We start from the raw sequence: 6,807 nt of genomic DNA on the forward strand, positions 1-6,807 counted from the left end.
GTTTAAAGTACAATAACATATTTGAAAGTATAATAGAGTGTATAAAAATGAAATTATAAAAGTCTTGTGCGGATGCCCTCGCGCTGGGTTGCGGGGGCATGTTAGCTGGCCAGCACGCAACAGGAGAGAGGAGCCAGACACGTTTACACTTCAAAAAAGGTTAATAAAAATCTTGTGTGGATATTGTAACAATATATTTACTGTTATTTTAGTATTTATTTATTTAAATAAATTAGAATGTTTCTGAAAGTCAGTTGGACTTTTTACAAACGTGTTTAAAGGTACAAAAAAGTGTTTAGAAAACAATTAAGTGTATAAAACTACAATAAAGGTTCATGAAAGTCTTGTGTGGATATTGTAACAATATATTTTAAAGGGAAATGTGCTTTCGGCAGTTTGCAAACATATTTTTAAGGTTGTGTTAAACTTATAATCATATTAATATAATATCTAGTATTGGAGTGCTTGTGTGGATTGGTGGGTGGCGAAGAATGTGGAGGCAAACTGCATGAACTTTTTTCTTCGAAGTGTTGTGGAATAGGCCTAGACAGGGAGTACCGGACGAGAACACCTCAAGGTCGGTGAGAAACGAGAACAACAGCACGTCTATGTGGTCGGGCTTCGCAGGCGAAATCCAACCGCCAGATTTCAGCGACACCTAGACGGGGAGGAGATGGCCATCGACCAATCATCTCACAATGTTTTGCATGCTTTAATATTCATATTGTGTTTCTTTAAAACTGGGCAACCCGGAAGAATGTGTCGTCTTTTGGTGGTCACATAAACGCACGAGTTTTAGTGTGAGGGACCCGGGACCCAGGCCTGTATTAGTGCACTTTGTCAGGAATAAACAATTGGTAAATTTGGTCTGATTGATCTACTGGTCTTCTCTTTGACAGAACGAACTCGCAAAATTGTTAGGTGCGCCAGTGTGTGGATTAGGACGTGGCAATTTGTGTGTTAAGTGTTGATCACAATTTGGAGTCAGATCAATAACTAAAATCCGTAACCTAACAATTTACTGTTGTTCATTTTCTTATTTATTTAAGTAAAGAAGTTTTTTATGTGCTTGTACAAATTTGTTAAACTTGATTTATTTTCTACCAATATCACATGTAGTTTTTTTTACACATGTAAAAAAGCCGTTTGGAGCTCCTCTTCCTCTCTGCCATCATGCAGCCACCACGACTCAGAGTCATCAGCGCTGCTGAACGAGAGCGCGCGCGGAGGGGGGCGGGGAATTAACAAATAGAGCATGAGAGAGCAGTGTGGGGCTCAGACACGCCAGACAGTGAAGGAGGAACGTTGTTGCGCGAGCAGTATGATTTAACGAGGGTGGTGTACTGAATTTGGAGAAAATAAACTGAAACTAAAGTATCGAGCTCATCACGCAAGTATTGATCAATACCAATACCAACGTTGGTATTGATACTATCGATATTTAAGATCGATGCGCCCACCACTGCTGTATTGTTCAACATTTTGGCATGTCTGTTCACGTCATGCGTTATGTTAACAAGTCTTTCGGTTAATACTATTATCTGAACGCAATTGCATTTTAAGTGTTGAGAAAAGTATTGTGCTCTAAGTTATTGCGTGACTACAATTGTGTGTACTCCCCACACTAGGGCAGTGCTTCTCAATTATTTTCTGTTAGGCCCCCCCACGCCCCCCCCCCCCCCCCCAACTCTCGGGCGCCACTGTAAATATTTTCTATAAAATTATAATAGGTACACCTCGTTAGCTAGCCTGTCGCCACACATGTCGAGTGCGCTTGGCGCGTCAGAGTCATCAGTGGCGAAAAATCCCTATTTTAAGTACGACTCCAGAAATGTTCTTTTAAATGCAGCGTTCCTTTTCTTAGAAGTGGTAGCCTCTTCTTCGGTCTCCTTATTGGCTTTTTTCCCTTTCCGAAGAAGCTTTCCAAACTTCTCTGTTTCGTGGTCATTTTTGCTTGCCTCGCGGGCTCGACTTGGGTGACATGTCACGTGACCGAGACGAGCGTCATGTGTGAAGGGAGACGGCGACGGATGTAATTGGGAGAGAATCGCCATTTTTAAAAATATTTTTCCAAATAAATGCTTACTTATTTTTGCGGGCTCGACTGGGAAAACATGTCACGTGACCGGGACGAGCGTCTTGACCAGAATGAATTGATCGTCGATTAAAAATCGTCGGGGGGTTGGGGACCCCTTTCATATACTACACATTGAAACAATACTTTAGCGACTGTATTTGCTATAAACAAAATAAAAAACTGGGTCACGTAAATCGGCGGATGACGTTGCTTGTAATGATTTTCAACATCCACGAGGTGTCAGTGCTGAGCGACACAATCAACAGATAGGGAATGTATTTGCAATAATTTAATAAACCGGGTCACCTAAATCCACGGGTGACTTCGCTGGTAATTAGTTTATGCATCATCCACTAGGTGTCAGTGTTGAACGACAGAATCAACAGCTAGGGAACTTATTTGCAATAGAAATTTAATAAACTGGGTCACCTAAATACGCGGATGACTTTGCTGGTAATAATTTTCAACATCTACCAGGTGCTGAGCGACAGAATCAACAGATAGGGAATGTACTGCTTATCACCCAACATGTTGCACATTTAGCACATTTAGGAAAGACCGAGTTACTTTTTCTGGTTTTGTTGTAGCTTATGTGGTTATCAAGCCAACGCATGAAAGAAAAACTAAATACGGCCGAATAAATTGACACCCGTAAGGCGGCGGGCCCTGACAACATCCCGGGTCGAGCGCTGAAGGACTGAGCTGGGGAGCTGTCGGGTGTCTTCACGGACATCTTTAACGTTTCCCTGCAGCAGGCCATCGTCCCCTCGTGTTTCAAGGCTGCCACCATCGTTCCTGTGCCAAAGAAACCTGCACCGTCCTGCTTCAATGACTACCGCCCTGTGGCACTGACCCCATCATCATGAAGTGCTTTGAGCGGCTGGTCATGGCGCACATCAAGTCTGTTCTCCCCCCCACCATTGACCCTTTTCAGTTTGCGTACCGTGCCAAGCGGTCCTCTGAGGATGCCATCTGCTCTGCCCTCCACTCGGCCCTCACCCACCTGGAGAGAAAGGACTCATATGTGAGGTTGCTGTTTGTGGACTTCAGCTCTGCCTTCAACACCATTGTGCCGCAGCGACTCATCTGCAAACTCGACGAGCTGGGCCTCAGTACCTCCCTCTGCAACTGGCTACTGGACTTCCACTGTCAGAGGCCTCAGGTGGTGCGTGTTGGCGACAAAATCTCCGCCAGCATCACGTTGAGCACGGGGGCCCCATCCATCCATCCATCTATCCATCCATCCATCCATCCATCCATCCGTCCGTCCGTCCGTCCGTCCGTCCGTCCATCCATCCATCCATCCATCTTCTTCCGCTTATCCGGGATCGGGTCACGGGGGCATCAGCTTTAGGAGGGACTCCCAGACTTCCCTCTCCCCAGTCACTTCATCCAGCTCATCCCGGGGATCCCAAGGCGTTCCCAGACCAGCTGAGAGACATAGTCTCTCCAGTGCGTCCTGGTTCGTCCCCGGTGTCTCCTACCGGTCGGACATGCCCGGAACACCTCCCCAGGGAAGCGTCCAGGAGGCATCCTGATGAGATGCCCGAGCCACCTCATCTGGCTCCTCTCAACGTGGAGGAGCAGCGGCTCTACTCCGAGTCTCTCCCGGATGACCGAGCTTCTCACCTTATCTCTAAGGGAGAGCCCGGACACCCTGCGGAGTATACTCATTTCAGCTGCTTGTACCCTGGATCTCGTTCTTTGGGTCACGACATTGATACTAATACATAACTAATTACTAGAACTAATACATTTAATATAATGACGCAACACACAATTTATACACGGACAACTAAATATAACTAAGTGGTGAAATATATTATCATAATTTAGATTAAATTAATTTAATTCAATGAAAAAAAATTAAACAATGACTATTTTGTGCATTTAACTTTAAACTTTAATAATAGAACATTTTAAACAGAACAATAAACAAGTAACAAGAAATACAAACAATAGAACAAAAAATAAAACAAAATTACCACAAAAACCCCCTCTGGGGGAAAATTAGGGCCGTCGGGGAATCTTTGGTTTCACGTAGTCAATGGAACCCTTTTGGTGGCATTTGTGGCGTCCATGAGCTCTCTTTTTATTTTAAAGGCCACAACATGAAACGCCTCTTCTTCCAGTTTCTGCGTAAAGAAGTGTCATGATAATTTATTAAGTGTTTAAAACACCACGAGAAAACATGATGGATGGATGGATGGATGGATGGATGGATGGATGGATGGATGGATGGATGGATGGATGGATGGATGGATGGATGGGTAAGTGAGTAGGTAGGTAGGTCAGACAGACAGACAGACAGACAGACAGATAGATAGATAGATAGATAGATAGATAGATAGATAGATAGATAGATAGATAGATAGATAGATAGATAGATAAGATGGATTGATCGATCGATCGATAAATTAAAACCTAAAACAGTTTGATTAATTTAATGACCATAATGTCAACCACAATGATTTTATACAGTTAAGGAAGCAAGTGAAATTGTATGTCTTCCTGATAGGGCTGTATCTGAGACAAAATCTTATAAAGTTGATGATCCAGATTTTGAGAAAACTCCTAAAACAGAATCTGACTTCAGCCTTGATGATGATGAGCCACTGATAGCAGTGCATCCCAAGTAAATAACAGTATTGATTCAATTTAGAATACCTTCGTTTATACACATAGGAAAAAACTGCTTGCTTTTGGTACCTTTATCACAGTATTTTCTGTGGAGTGGAGCTCCACGCCACCGGAACAGGATGTCTTCAGGTGCGTCATGGACAGCCGCTGTCCGACTGTTACCTGGAAAAGGTTGGTCTCTCGCCACCTGACCACCTTTATTTCCCTTTGATCCTATAATGAAAATGTCAAATTAGTACTAGCTGTTGAAATGTAGATCTAGACTACAATTACTAAGGCAACAAAGCTAGAGACATACTCAAGAAACTGGTGTGAATTTCTGTCCTACAAAACCAGTGTCTTGCATGTTTAGACGTCTCCCTCCTCTAATATACATGATTGTATGCAAACTGCACGGGTGATATTAGAGGACTGAGCTATCTAAAGCTTGGAAGGGATCAGGCCTTGATGCCCTAAGGCAGGGGTCCTTATATTTCTGACACGTAACGGGTCCGTGGTGCAAAAGAGGTTGGGGACCACTGCCCTAAGCGACCTTACTCAAGTGAAATGTGAGTGTGTGTGATATATCTATATTTAGACACACACACACGCACACAAAGTTAGAGGGAGAAATTGTTTACTTTTTTTAAACAAAAGATGCCCAATAGGACCGAAACCCCACGTGTCAGCACCATCTTGATGGGGCGGATCTAAAACACAAAGAGATTAATAAACATCAATACTTCATGAAAGAGAGGTAGCGAAAAGAGAGAGATTGATTTTACAGTAGAGACAATGCCGTCTGTCGTAAACAGGACACCCTCCTCATGGCGGATGTCCTTCAAGGCTTTGTCAATGCTTGGAGGGTACAGCAGAGCTGTCCCCTTCACCTCCAAATCTGGCGTCACCTCCATCCCTCCAGCCACGTAAATGGTGGTGTTGTGCCCGGAGAAGAGGGCCCCTTCTTCTCTTCCCCGGCCAAAATTAATAAAGTGAAAAGTACTTCCGACAGAGATGAAATTCTCAAACAGAACAAATTTGCACAGATGGTGGCCATCACAGAAGGCCACCACTGTGTCATAGTGGGAGGCCCCAGCCTCCACCGTGCCATCCTCTTTTAGGACCCATCTTGTATATTTCGTCATGGTTTTTAAGGCCACCACTTTGGCCGCGAGCGCCGCCGGCAATTGATGGAGCGTCCAGAGGTTTTCCACTTTGAAAATAAAAATAATAACTGGTCAGCAGAGATATAATTATTATAGCACTTATATATGGTTTAATTAGTCTACATAATGACAGAAATTGATTTCATAAAATAGCTGTCAAACTTGGATCAAGGAGAGGACTCGGATGCAGAGTGACAACAAAAAAGGAATTTATTCTAACAGGCTGGAGTCAGGAAAAAAAACAAAAGAGGGAAAACTAGGTGGCAAAAAACAAAAACTGAAATACACAGAGTTTAGGCTTGATGACAAAGGTTTCTTCAATAACTAGGTTCTCAAAAAGGGGTCTTTAAAGTCCCAATGATCATCGCCACACACACATCTGGGTGTGGTGAAATTTGTCCTCTGCATTTAACCCATCCCCATGTGATTTTGATCCATCACCTGGGGGAGAGGGGAGCAGTGAGCAGCAGCGGTGCCGCGCTCGGGAATCATTTGGTGATCTAACCCCCCAATTCCAACCCTTAATGCTGAGTGCCAAGCAGGGAGGCAATGGGTCCCATTTTTATAGTCTTTGGTATGACCCGGCCGGGGTTTGAACCCACAACCTTCCAGTCTCAGGGCGGACACTCTACTACTAGGCCACTGAGCTGACGATCGCTGGTGCTCTGGACGGGACAAGACGCACTGGCACAAGACAAGGGGAAGACTGACTAAATACACAGAGAAGGGTAAGGGCACAGGTGCAGACAATTAGGATTAAGGAAGGCAAGCAGACTGACGCACAGAGGAAGGACCCACGAACTGAAACGAGAGGAGAGTTACTTATCAAAATAAAACATGAAGTGACAATACGACAAAAAAGACAAAACAACAAGGACATACAAAACATAACGGCATGAGACATACCTCTGGCCGCATAATTCCCGAGTGACTTCTTCGAAGGGC

At 44.0% G+C, this 6,807-nt stretch overlaps 1 long non-coding RNA gene across 1 annotated transcript; it reads right to left on the bottom strand.

Annotated features, from left to right (window-relative positions):
* Window positions 1–3,957: 3,957 nt before the first annotated feature.
* Window positions 3,958–5,613, bottom strand: LOC125980807 (uncharacterized). Its single transcript, XR_007485765.2, has 3 exons — window positions 5,338–5,613; window positions 4,787–4,930; window positions 3,958–4,212 (listed from the first exon to the last, which is right to left on the bottom strand). It is a non-coding gene; the product is annotated as an uncharacterized lncRNA (long non-coding RNA).
* Between the last annotated feature and the right edge of the window lie 1,194 nt (window positions 5,614–6,807).

Source organism: Syngnathus scovelli, chromosome 14 (assembly GCF_024217435.2).
Source record: "Syngnathus scovelli strain Florida chromosome 14, RoL_Ssco_1.2, whole genome shotgun sequence".
Taxonomy (NCBI): Eukaryota; Metazoa; Chordata; class Actinopteri; order Syngnathiformes; family Syngnathidae; genus Syngnathus; species Syngnathus scovelli.